The following is a 14,353-nucleotide window of genomic DNA, read 5'->3' on the forward strand; positions in this document are numbered from 1 at the left end:
CTTCTGGATTCCCAGATACAAGGCTGGTGGCAGAGGAGATAGACATGTGTGGAGTAGAAGTATACGTTTGCAGTAGGGCTGAAGAGGATTTCAATACTACTGGTGAAGATCATAGCACAGCCTTCAGCGTTCGGGATGTAAAGAAAACAAAAATACTCCCCACTGGACTAACAAATAACATGATAAATGCAGAAAAGATTGAAGTTATCAAGGATGGCATCATTTTGCTTGAATTTACTATCTCATGGAAGCAATAGTCAAAAAAAATCAAACAATTAGGCAAATCCGCTGCATAAGATCTCTTTAAAGTGTTCAAGAGCAAAGATGTCAGTTTGAGGACTAAGGTGCGCCTCACCCAAGTCATGGTATTTTCAACAGTCTCATATGAACGTGAAAGTTGGACAGTGAATAAGGAAGATTGTAGAAGAATTGATTCATTTGAGTTATGGTTGGAGAAGAATATTAGAGGTATCATGAACTGCTAGAAGAACAAATAAATCTGTGTTGGAAGAAGTGCAGTCAGAATGCTCCTTAGAAGCCAGGATAGTGAGATTGTCTCTCATACTTCATCAGGAGGGACCAGTCCCTGGAGAAGGACATCATGCTTGGTAAAGTGAAGAGTCAGCGAAAAAGAGGGCGAGGAAGACCCCCACGAGATAAGTTGGCACAGTGGCAGCAGCAATGAGTTCAAGCGTCACAATTGTGAGGTTAGCTCAGGATTTCGTTGTGTTGTGCATTGGGTTATTATGAGTCGGAACCGACTTGACGGCACCTAACAACAACAACAGGGCCACACAGACTGGTTAAAAGATTGAACTGGCAAGGGGAAATGAGGGAGGTTGTTAGGTGACGCCTTGATTTCTAGCACAACTGGAAAGATCTAATAGGATTTTCTTACCCTGTCTAGGGTAAGAAAAGCGCTTAGTCCCAAAGCATCCTTGTTTTCATGAGCATTCGCTTTTGTGAATGCCAACATTAATCCCCAAGCATCCTGAAATTTCCCTCCCAGCTAGCTGGGGCTGCGTCTCTGGCCACTGACAACTAATTCAATGTGCCAGGTGTCGTCGCTGGGGGTGTGTCATCATCAGGCCACGCCCCCGCGCTGCGTGGTCACGTCGCACCGCCCTCGCGCCCGCCCGCTCGACTGCGGTGGCGGCGCCTGAGGGCGAAGCTGACTGAGCGACGTGCGCACTGACTGGAGCACCCGCGGCTGGTGAGTGGCCCGCGCCTTTCCAGGCCTTTCCCCCGGGGTCCTCAGACTCTGACCCCGGCCCTGGTACTGCCCTTGGGAGCTCGGTCCCTGCCCGCTGTGTCTCCGGCCCGGACCTGAGGCGAGGCTCAGGCGGGCGGGGCGTGGGGAGCCGCCTGCGGCAAAACAAGGGCCGACCCGGGACGCCGCGGTTGGGGGGCGACCGGAAGCGGGATGCGGCTGGGGAGGGGAGCAAAAAGAGGGTCTGGGTCTGGGGCCGGTCGTGTGTGTGTGGGGGGTGACAGGTAAGGAGACCCCGCTTTCCAGGGGACATTTCAGCAGGGAGCTGGGTAGGCCTGAGGGGCGCATTTCGGTTTGTGCAGTTTGGACCCATCCGCTCCCCGTGTCACGAGGCCGCTGCGGTCCAGCTTGTGACATCGGCAGCTTCTGGAGCGCCGAGCTCGACTGGGTCCCTGTGTCGTTGGATTTGGCGTCCTCTCGGGTCCAACGTCGGAGATTGGTGCCGTTGGCATTGGCTGGAGGCGCTCGACCCTTCTTGACGTCAGTGGGGAAGTGTCCTCTGAATCTCGGTCAGGACTTGGACGTGGTGACCGCTGGCACGCCTGGGGGCAGAGTGCCAGGTTGGGAGGGAGCAGCTCTCGGGACGTTGGTTCATCAGGACAAGTTTACCTGCCAGGTCCGAAGCGCAGGTGTAATAATTGCCCCGTCAAAAGCCTCCTTTGCAGGAGACCTGTGTCATGCCAGTTCATTCTCCGTGTGTTGTGATGCTAACTATAAACCAGAGAAGGTGAAGTGTGATTAAAAAACCAGGCGCGAAGTGTAGGAAGCCTGCTCAAAGCTGCTCATCAGCCCTTTGCAGCCCCTTGTGTGTTCCCTCTGGTCAGAGGAAGTTAGGATGATTCACTAGGTCTGGGATTTACCTTGGATCCCACAACCTAGAGGCGGCCCACATGATCTTGAACCTGGTCATCTGCTTTCAGATTTGATCCTCTTTCCTAAATAGGATTGTTGAGATTAGAAGTGAATTATGTCATCTAAACAGTCTTCCTCAGCCCCCTAAACTGTCCTCTTCAGTAGAAAGAGACCTAAGCTGATTTGTGCCTTTGAGTTTCTGGTATGGTTGTAAACAGTGTTTGTGGATTTTTGTTGTTGTTAATTTTTAACTCCCTTATTAAAAAATCTCCATTTCTTATTCTGTGGGGTGGGGATAGTGGGAGATAAGGTATATGCCAGGAAGTCTGTGGTTTATTTATTCTGTTTTCAAGAAGTATTATAAGATGTAATCTTTGCTTACCAGGAGTGCAGCGTTCATAAGGGCATTTACATGTTTACTTGGTAAGTTGGAAAGAGTTTTCAAATAAAGTCTTAAAAAAGAAAACTGGTGAGGGCATGGGAGTTTGAGGGGCCTTGGAAACCACCTTGGAAACCATAGAGTCATGGGATGCATGAGCTCAGTAATGGGGAATAAAAGAGGGAAATCCTATGGTATCCCGATTCCCATTGTCTCTTTGATTGCCAATAAGGGGAGAAGTTATGAGTTCCTAGAGTCAGGAGGTGTGACTAGGCCGACAAGAATCTGAGTTGTGAAAAATAAAGTGTTAGTTACCTTTAACTTACCACTAAATTCTGCAGAACCGGACAGCTAGGGGCTTTGGTCTCCTATTGATTTTTTTTTCTTTGGTTTTCCCTTAAAAAATTACTTTTCATATGACTGTTGTGCTCTGCATCAGGATTGCACCAGATATTGAAATCTCACGCTTATAAAGAAGTAAGATTGGGCTGAAAATTGGAACGGTATGTTTTGGTGTAAAATTTAGAATTCAGTTTGTAACTTCTTGGTGAGAAAAGAGATTGTAAACTTGAATTACAGATTACCTTTGTATTATTGGCTGTATGTCCACTGCCATTGAGTTGATTTTGACTTTGTAGGTTTCCAAGCCTGCACATCTTTATGGGAACATAAACATAGCCTCATCTTTCTCCCAAATATTGGTTATTGTTAATTAAAAGCTTATAGACATTTAATACAATCTTTTTTCCTGTTATTCTGTGTCCAACACAGTGAAGTCTATCCGCTTTTAAGCCTAATTTGTGATGTCTAGTAGCTCTGTTTTGTGAAGAACCATAGGATGAAAGCTCTATCTGTTGTAATATAAATAATTTCTCCAGATATTTTTAAACTTCTGAAAAACAGTGCCATTATCTATGAATTCTTGCCAGCAGCAAGAGAGAGATGAATCTTAAATTGGATTTGTTAAGAGAATTGATTGTGTAGAGGTCTTCTCTTTTTTTCTTTTACTGAATGTGTTTCATTCTGGTGACTACTCTGTTTTTAATATTGTTCACTATGTGGTTTTCCCTATCTATTCCATGTGTCTTCCATAAGATGTTTTGTCCCAGTCAGCAAGTGAAGGCAGCTGAACCACTCAGAAATTTTCTTTAAAAATATGACACACAGTACTGAAATATGGCAGCCTGTAACTGATGGTGTGGTCCAGCTATATTTCATACATTTATAGACTATGCAGTGACATTTATTGATGTATTTTGCAAGGCATCTTTTCTGAATCTTCATTGTGTTTTGATTGTTGTTGTTAAGTGCCATTGAGTCAGTTCCAACTTACAGCCACTCTGTATAGTTTCCGAGGAGTGGCTGGTGAGTTAGTACAGCCAACCTTGCATTTCAAACCAACCTTGAGTTCCAGTACATGTGGCACCACACCAGGATTAGAGAATAATTTTTTTTTTTTAGGGATTTCTGTTTTTTAGAGAATAAGAATGACTTTTTAAAAAATGTTTTATTGTGAATTATGTGATAGTTTATATGGGAGCACATTAGTTTTACATTTCATTGCTATGGTTACAGTCCCCTCCATGCATCATCAACCAACCAAAGGGTATACCCTATAAGCCTGCCCTCCCCCCCCCATCAGCACACAGCCCCTCTCCCTCTCCACCTCTCTACGTCATCGTCTCTGCCTCCATCTCAGCATCACTGCTTCTCTGGGTAGGGTCCTGCTCTCCGCTCTTCTCCCTTGATGGTTCCAGGGACCTCTGCTCTTAGGCTGAAAAGTTAATCACTCCCCTCCTTGCTACAAAATGTCTTCCTTTACAATTCCAACCCTCACAAGCAGTCCAGATAACAATTATTCACTATTGTATCACAAGAGATCATCCAGATTTCATTTCATCAGCCCTGCCTAGACAGATTGTATACTATTAAGTGGAGATTCTACCTTCCTCCATGCCCTCTGAATCTAGGTTCCCTCTTGAAAGCTTGTAAGCCAGTCACTTCTTGCCTTTGAAGCCCCCTCTCCCCCACCTCCCCATTTTGGGTAGCCAATGTCCAAGTTGCCCATCCCTGTCTACTCTGTGTATGGAGGGGGTGGGAATGATCCTTGCTGTAAGGATTTGTTCCCTCTTTTGAGCTACTGCATCCATAGGTGTAGGTCAAATTCATCAAATTGTATCAGATTATGCTTTTTTTCCCTATTCTTTCTTCTTCTAGTTGAGCTCTGATCATCCAGTCATTGAAGCCAGGTCAAGTGGGTATTATCTGCAAGTGTGGGTGTTCCTGTGCAGATGCCCTCTCTTATCCGCTGGACGCTTCACTCTCCACTCTAGTCCTCTGTGGCTATGTCACTGACTCTGGGTCCAAGAGTCCCCAGGTCTTGCCACACTGCTGGCCAACCAGGTCTTCACCCGGGTTCACAGAAGTCTATTGAACATTGTAGGACTTAGCTTGCAGCTTTATTGCTGTTTTTCTCTCACTTCCCCGTATCAGTGACAAGCGTAGTCACCCGTCAGAGCGTGTAAATAACGACTTTTGGGGTTTATTATAATTTGAAGTGTATGGCTATCATAAAGAGGATTCATTTACATTTCATCAAGAGATTGCATCTAAAGTGTGATCTTGGGCAGCTGAAATGAAGAGGGGAACTTTTTCTGGATCTTCCTATCAACCATATCTGCATTCAGATCCTCACCCAGCAACATTCTGAACTGTTAACCGTGCAGCTCAAAGCAGGAGTTAAATTCGGTAGGTTCTTCTCAGTGAACAGGTTTCAGTGTTGTTGGTTTTTCCTGCCCTGAGCTTTTTATTGTGGTTACAGAGCAAATTAGTTTTCCATTCAACACTCTATAAATATTTGTTTCACTACCTTGGTTGAATCCCCTCAGTATAACAGCCCTCGTGGGTTAATGCGCCAGACTGTAAAGCCGTTTGATCTGCAAGGTCAGTGGTTCAAGCTTAACAGCATCTCCTCAGAAACCCTATACGGGGTTGCTGTGGGTGGGAACCGACTCGACAGCACTTAAGAACAACAACGTAAACCTTTGGTGACTCCTGGTGTGGTGCTGGGGGTTAATGTGCTGGACTGCAAAGTCAGTTTGAACTGCAAGGTCAGCAGTTCAAGCTTGCCAGCTGCTCCTCAGAAACCCTATATGGGTTAGAATCCACTCGATGGCACTTACCAACAGCAACAACAATAAACCTTTGGTGTGGCGCTGTAGGGTAAGTACAGGACTGCAAGGTTGGTTTGAACTACAGAGTCACGGTTCAAACTCACTAGTTGCTCTTTGGAAACCCTATACTAGGTTGCTATAGATCTGAACTGACTCAATAACACTAACAAACCGACACCATAAACCTTTGGAGCTTAAAGTTTCTGTAACTGAAATCTGAGGTTAATAGTTGATGCTCTCTGAAGTTTTTGGAGCCTTTGAGTGCTGCTACTCATTGATGTAAGACAGAGGTGTCCAAATCTTTTTGTTTTTGGAAGTTTGAGATTGGTCCTGGGAATCTGTATTTTAAAAGTTTCCCAGGGATTCTTGTTGGGCTCCTTCTTGTTAAGAGCACAGGCTGGGTAGAAGAGGGAAGAAGGGCAAAGAAGTAAGTGAATAGCATCCCTGAGTAAGGGGAAAGAACGAAGTGATAGGTGGAGGACAGCTGTGCTTTCAGCTTTTCCGTCCCAGGCCAGGCAAGGGGAGAGTATTCCCTTCTGTCTGCTTAGGGGAAAAAATTGTCATAGGAATAGATTTGTTTCCTTCCCAGGGGTATCATAGGTCTAATTATAATCATACTTCTCAGTAACTTTAATAGGGCTTTTTGTAGGGGGCGGGTGACAGGTGCCATCTTGCACCTTGCAAATCTGACTTTTTGTAAATATTCCCAGCTTATGTCTTTCTCCTGGTAAGATTTCTCAGTCAAAGTTTTCCATTTTTTGTGTATTCAGTCCCTCAGGCATTTATGTGAGGGTCTTCTATGAAAGGTGCTGTGGGAAGGTGCTAGTATGATTAAAACTGCCCACCATTGTGATTTTAGTTAATGGACTTGGCTGACCTGCTTCATTAGGAGCAGTGGTGATCATTATTTTTTTTAGGTTTTCCTGGCAATAGTCATTTTTGGGGTAACTTTTTGTGTGACTTGAGTGAAGGTTTACAGAGCAGGCGATCATACTTTTAAAAACAAACAACTTTTTATTGTACTGTGGGTGAATGTTTACAGAGTAAGTTGTTTTCCATTCAACAATTCATGTACATTTTGATCCATGACAGGGATTGCAGTCCTCATAATGAAACAGCAGTCTTCCCACTTCCTCCCTGTGTTTTCCTTTTCCTTTCTTCCTTCCTGCCTTCTGAGTTTTATTCCTGAGCAGAGGCTGCCTTTTTGATCTCATGTGGTTGACCAATCTAAGGAATGATACACCATGGTTTTATTACTTTCTTTATAGGCTTGTCAATCATTTGGCTGAAAGTTGATCATAGAGGTGAGTTCCAGGTCTGAAGGGTGCTTAAGGGCCATAGTCTTGGGGGTTCCACTAGTCTCTGTCAGACCAGTAAACTTGATGATTTTTTTAGTGATCATACTTTTTAAGCCAAACACGGGGACCCATAGTCTGAGACTCAGTACAGGTGTAGAAGGAGTTCTTGGGACAGAATATTTGAAATCAGAACTTCCCTATAAAATCTGGAACATAAGGCTATAATAGCTTTAGCATTGTCATCTGTACTGCACAGTTAGTATTTATAGCATGGTGCACCTACTTGTCATATTGACTATCCTATTTTTCCACCTCTCTTTCCCTCTAGATTTCAAGTTACTTAAAAACAGAGTTAAGTTTTAACCCTCTTTGTGGTCACAAAGCCCATGAGCATGATGCTTGTTTGTAGAGGCACCTGTGCAAGTGTATCCATCCCTTTCCTTAGATACTCGATCTGTTCTCTCTGGGAAGACCACTGTGCTATGCTGTAGAGGAACTGCTGTCACCTGAAACTGTTTCCAGGACAGTCCGGAGGAGTTAAGCAATAAGAAGAGTGAAAAGGGAAGATCACATCCTGATCACATGTTCCTGTAGCGCTTTTCGACTTCTTCCTTATTTTTCTCAACTCCATTGTAAAGTGTTTTGAAACATTTTATAATAATTTTTCTGAATTCTTTCTCAGGTATTTCCTAGGCCTGCCCTCCTTCCAGCATGGAGAGAAGGTCTACTTCTGGTTCATTTGTCTCAGATATTTTATCTTTTTTCTGGACATGTGCCGATATGGTTATCTGGTTTTGCTTCTTGGACATGTTTAATGTTTATCTGTGGCCCTAATAATTAATTATGTGTTTTGGTAATATTTTATGTTTTCTGATTACCTCCAGGAAGATGTGATCAGGATGTGATCTTCCCTTTTCACTCTTCTTATTGCTTAACTCAGAGTAACTTTTACAAGTGTTGCCTGTTTCCCTGGTTTATGGCAGCTGGTATTGGTTCTTCCCTGGGTTTTGGTGTTTTATAAAGTGTTATTGCAGCTTGGCTATTTGGCAGCAGTTGCTGACTCTTTTCGTGTAATGTAGGAGGACAAAGAGTCCTCCAATAGCAGATGGGAGGCTATATGACAGCCCAACAACACCAGTCGGGTATAAACAAAACCAAAATCAAAATGAAAAACAAAAGCGGAGTCCTCCGATAGCAGAAGGGAGGCTCTGTGATAGTCAAGCAACACCAGTCGGCTAGAAAACAAAACCAAAATCAAAATAGAAAACAAAAGCGATAATGAGAGAAAAACAAAGCAAAACAACAACAACAAAAAACAAAACAGAAAAAAAAAACAAAAACATGGGGAAAAAGAAAAAGGGGGGAGGGGCAGAAAGAGAGGAAAGAAAGAGAGGAAAAAAGCGTAGCTTAATGTAAGTAAGTCTTTATTGTCCTAACTCTCTTTCAGCCCCTTCTGAGCTCTTCTCCTTGTTGATATGCTGTGGAGTTGATCGTGACCCACAGCGACCCAGTATATGGTTTCCAAGGGGCAGCTGGTGAGCTTGAATCACATTCCTTGCAGTTCAAAAGGCTTTGCAGTCTGGCGCATTAACCCACAGAACCATAGCAGGACTGCTTTGTTATTGGTGGTAAACAACTAGTCAAGGGCATCTCAGCTTGGGCTGGCCTGTACCTTGATGGGTGGGCCTGAGGCTCGGAGGCTGGGCAGAGGGCTGGCCTAGGCTGAAGAAGTGGAGGGCGGGGGTGGTGGCTGCAGGCAGATGGCGCGGCTGTGTCTGGTGACGTCTACAATACCTCTCTCTGTCTCCCTGTGCCGTGAGCACCCCAATTTGCCCTATATCCATGCCAACAATGCCCAACGTGGCAATGAGGCCCCCCCTGGGATGGACCACGCTAGTTCCTGTGGCCCCACTAGGTCTCTGGGAGTGTACGCCCTCTGAACGGGTCCGCTCAAGCCCTGCGCTCCAAGCTCTGCAAAGGGCGTGGCAGTCCCTGGGGTGGGAGCCGAGTACAGGCAGGTGGAAGCTCAAAATGCTTCTAACTCCTCAGCAGTTTGATTTTTTAAAAAAGCAATCTCATAATGTTAAGGCCTAATGTTTTATGTTTGCCCAAAGGCTGTCTGTCTACCAGGTGGGGGCCTTCCCTGTGCGATACCACCCCCTGTATTCTCCGGAGCCCGCGTACCTGTTCTGCCCAGTCAGGGAACCAAACACTCTTAAACTAAACTCTCTCTTGAAAACTTATAAGCCAGTCACTTTGTGCCTTTATCAAGCTCCCTCATTTTAGGTAGCCAATGTCTATATTGCCCACCCCTATCTATCTTATATACAGAGGGGATGGATTGATACTTGATATGAAGACTCCTTCCATCTCAGTTGGTATTTTGAGCTACTACTACATCCATGAGTATAGGTCAAGTTCATCAAACTGTAGCAATTTATCCTTGTTTCCTTTATCAAAAATTCTTTTCTTAATCTTCCTCTAGTCGAGTTCTGATCATCAAGCCATTGAGGTTAGTTCAAATTGGTACTGTCTGCATGTTCGGATGTTCTTGTGCTGGATGCTTCACTCTCAGCTCTAGCCCTCTGTGGCTCTGTCTTTGTCCATGGGCTCAGGAGTCCCCAGGTCTCACCACACTTCGCACCAATCAGCCCGTCCTCTTCTCCAGGTCAATGGGAGTCTAAGGAACGTGGTTGAACTTAGCCCATTTCTTCATTGCTGCCTTTCTCCCTCTTCCACTCACCAGTAGATTATCGTGGTCGCCAGAAAGCTTACATGCCTGCTTACGTTTTCCCTTTGAGTTTCAGTTTTAGAGGGGAGTTTGCCCTGAAGGGACTTGATTGCTTGCCTTGATAGCTTTCCAGCAAATAACTTAACTTATTCTTGTAGTAGCCAATCATACTGCCATTTTTGTTTTGTTTTTTTTTTTCCTGATGATCATTCTTTGAATATGTATCTTTTGTTGCTCTAGGTGTTCCAGGCTGGTCTGCTTGTCCTTTCTCATGGGAATGTCCCATCTCAGAAGGTTCTGGATGGGACTCAGAATTCCACTTAAGGCCCTATATACTGCAAAGGCTCCTCAAGAAGACTATTTCACTGAGCAAGTTCTAGAACCCCTTTTAGGTATTCTAATCAGTTACAGGCTGAAGATGGGCTTTTAAGCTTTTTGTAATCATGTTTCCTGACATTCCTTTCTATCCCACTCAAGTGTCTATTTTACAATAGTAGGCAAAGGAAAACAATATTCATCAGACAGTCAAGCATCTTAGTATTAATTTCACCTCTTCAAAGTATGCCTTAATCCCTGTATCACAGAGCCCTGTTGTTCCAAGGTTGGGCATGCGTTACTATTTATCTCTGTCCCATTTAGCCCATGCAAACCTGTCTCAGTGTTCTTCTATCTACTATCTACCTTGTTCTTCCACCTCTTCCCCCTTTGTAGGACTTCTTGTATTTCCAAAAAACAAAAAACAAAAAAATAAAAAACATACTGGTGGATCCAAAGGAGTCCTGGTATGGCACAACTGTATAAGCACTGGACTGCTAACCATAGAGTTGGTAGTTCAATTCCACTTGCTACTCCTCAGAAACCCTATACAGGATCGCTATGAGTCGGAACTAACTCGAAGACACTTGACAACACAACAGTAGATCCAAAATTAGAAAAATATAGACACTGCATGAGTAGTTTATTTTAGAAGGGTTAACACAAAGATTGTCCCTGTGTGGTGGAGTTAAGGTGTTCCAGACATCCAGCTTTTCCAAAGTGATGTACCATCCAATTAGCTCTGATAGCAATTCCTCCTTCTTCTCTCAGTACTCCCTCTTCTGTCTTGTTGTTGTTATGTGCCATGGACTTGGTTCCGACCCATAGCGACCCTGTACAGGGTTTCTGAGGCTGTAAATCTTTACGGGAGCAGAAAGTCTCATCTTTCTCCCACAGAACAGCTGGTAGTTTCAAACTGCTGACACTGAGGTTCGCAGCCCGATTCATAACTACTATGCTACCAGAGCTCCTTACGTTTCTGTAATTCACTGCAGGGTCTTATAGAACTCACAGACTGTCAAGGCTCACTCAAGTCCCAAATCTGTGGGACATTTATCAGTCTAGAGGATTCTCTCATTCACATGGTTTGCAGGAGCAGTCATGCCCAAATTGGCAAGTCAAAGGACAGGCTGTTGATTCAGACTGTGCAAGCAAGTGAATTACGTCAGATGATAGACTGCCGCCTCAAGTCCCAAGAACAGGAGGTCAGACTAAGATGAGCCAGATGAAGGATCTGGAGCAAGAGTTTGAATTTTACCAAAGCATTCCTGTGTATATTGGGGGCAGGACACACCCCAAAGAAACGAAGGGTGGTGACTTGAGTCACACATTTTAGTTAGGCAGGGACTCAAGTACATTCTACTCTTAAGTCTGCATCATTGACATAATGGACAACTCATTCCATAATGGGACCCTAACCGCAGGTATGTTCTTGTTGTTAGGTACCATTGAGTCGGTTCTACTCATAATTCCTCTGTGTGTAACAGAACTAAGCACTACCTAGATCTGTATCGTCCACAGGCATAGAGGCTAGGATTTACAGTTCACCACAAAATGGAGGACTATGGCTAGATATCCTGGTATGGCATTGTAGGATAAGCACTCGACTACTCATCACAGGGTTGGATGTTCAAATCCACCAGCTGCTCCTTGGAAATCCTATATAGGGTTGCTATGAACCATCTCCACAGTGCTCAACAATAGCAACAACTTGGCTAAAGGGGCCACGTTAAGCAACTCGCTGCACTGTAGGCAACTTGGCTGTTGAAGACTATGCTTTTCTGCCTGTACATGTGGCCTTTCCGATGTCTATGTCCACATTTTAAAGAGGTTAGCACATTCAGTTCCAAGTGCTTGACCGTAGGTGAAGAAGCAGTAATATCTGCCATTTGGCCAGTATAGCCCTAGACCACTAGAAGTTTATAGTCACAAATAGTAAAGCCATGTTGTAAGGTTGTCATTGTGACACTTGGTATTCTGGAAGACAGGGAAGTACACTGAGAAATGCGAGGAGGCAGAACTTGAACCCTAGGATTAGCTAAATGACAGAGTGGTGGTGGTGTGCTGTGGAGTCAATTCCGACTTACAGCAACCCTTATAGGGTTTCCAAGGCTGTAAATCTTGACAGGATCAGAAAGCCTTATCTTTCTCCCACAGAACAACTGTTAGTTTTGAACTGCTGACCTTGACGTTAGTAGCCCAACTCGTAACCACTATGATACCAGAGCTTAAATGACAGAATAGGAAGTGAAAAGGAGGAGATAAAAGAAGACTGAAAGGGGTAAAAGAACAAGGGCAGCTGTTAAAGCCCCTGTCAGAGCACCCAGGAGTTTTATTGAAAACATATTACCCAGAAAGAGGATATCCTTCATCAAGGGGTACCTTCTAGAATAGGAATTTCTAACCTGAAATTCTGGGTCCATGACTAAAGTTGAAGGGGTTATGGGTCCTTGGAATGGTCTACATTACTGTTGTAATATGTGATTTTCTTGGAGAGAGAGCAGCCTGTTGCTTTTATCACATTCTCCAATGAATTTGTAACCAAAATGATTGTTTCGATCAAATTCCATTCCTACCCATCAGTCTGAGGTGTAGGTCTTTGAATTGGTATCTTCTGATGAGCTGTTTGGATAGATGTTAGAAGCAGAATTCCTAAGGACATTGCTTTGCAAACAAACAGCCTTTCACAGAACACCATCTGTCATGTGGGACGCAGATGAATGCTTGTCCAAAGAACAGTGTGTTCCCATATATAACAGTGGTCTAATCTCATTGCCAGGAGATTGGGCACTGGTCATGGCTAAAACTCATAGGTTAGAGTGGGTAAGGTGGAAAATGATGAGGCTCAGGGATATTACAGTCAGTGCAGCTGATTAGAGTCTGGAGTACTGGTGTGGCACTGTGGGATAAAGCACTGGATGGTAAGGCCAGTGTGAACCTCAAGATCGGTGGTTCAAACTCACCACCTACTCCTCAGATACCCTATACAGGTTCTCTATGAGTCAGAACTGACTCAATGGCATAACAACAACAGTGCACATGCCCATGACACAAGGAAAGAGCTGAGTACAAAGTGGGGGGCTGGGTAGTAAGTTGAAGAGCAGAAACTACATAAGCTTTGGAAGATCTGTAAGTTTTCAGGAAGCCGCTGGACTATATTGAAAATGAGATATGAAAGAGTGAGGCAACCCTCCCAGCTCTGTAAATCCCTGGGCAGATCTAGGAACAATGGTTGATCCAGGACCAGTTTCCTGTTGATGCTGCAGACATATAGACCTAAGGCCCTTGTCCTGGAGCTGCTGGTCATTAGCACATGTGGCTAGGAATGAAACCTTTGCTGCCTGTTTAAGGGAGTGCTCTAGACCCCGAGAACTCAGTGGAACAAACTAGGCAGGACGCAGAGCCCTTCAGGGGGCTCGGCAGCTGTACTCTTGAGCCCCAAGCTCTGTTCCTCCACTCCTAGTTCCTTCAGTTACAGAAGCTCCACTTATGTGTTTTAAATATTAGCCTTCCATGTCGAGCTTTGTTTGTAAAAAGGGTTTACTGTATCTCTCACAGCTCTGGAACTGAGCTAGTTAACCTGACATATTGTGTACCTTCATTTTTCCTAAAGTTAATTCATTAGTTATTGCCTAATCATGTCCTCAGAGTACTGGTGTGGTGCTGTATGATAAGCACTGGACCACAAGATTGGTTTAAACTGCAAGGTCAGTGGTTCAAACTCACCAACTGCTCCTGGGAAAGCCTATACAGGATTGCTATGTGTCAGAACTGACTTGATGGCACTTAACAACAACAACAATCATGTCCTCAGAGCCCCTGGGTGGCGCAAATTGTTAAGCACTCAGCTACCAGACAAAAAGATTGATGGTTTAAACCCACCCAGAGGTACCTTGGAAGACATGCCATAAGATATGTTTCCAAAAGGTTGAAGCCATGAGAACTGTGGAGCACTTCTACCCAGCATACATGGGAGGTGCTTGAGCTGGAATGGATTTGGTGATAATTGACAACAATCATGTCCTCAGTCAATAGTAGACTTGGGGCTATTTTACTTTCCTCTTGATAATGATTAATGGAGACAGTGATGTTTGGCCAGTTCTTAGGACCTCTTGAGAAATGTGAGCAAGTATTTATGTATCTTGAGTGGTTGTAATTATCTGCAGTACCTCACTTGAAAAGGTGGAGCAGGAATTTATTCAGTTTTACACTGGCAAATGTCTTTTTTTTTTTTTTTCTTAAATGTTTTATTATGAATTATGTGATAGTTTACATGGGAGAACATTAGTTTTACATTCATTCTATCATATATCTTCTCATTGCCATGGTTACAAT

Source organism: Chrysochloris asiatica, unplaced genomic scaffold (assembly GCF_000296735.1).
Source record: "Chrysochloris asiatica unplaced genomic scaffold, ChrAsi1.0 scaffold00305, whole genome shotgun sequence".
Classification (NCBI taxonomy): domain Eukaryota; kingdom Metazoa; phylum Chordata; class Mammalia; order Afrosoricida; family Chrysochloridae; genus Chrysochloris; species Chrysochloris asiatica.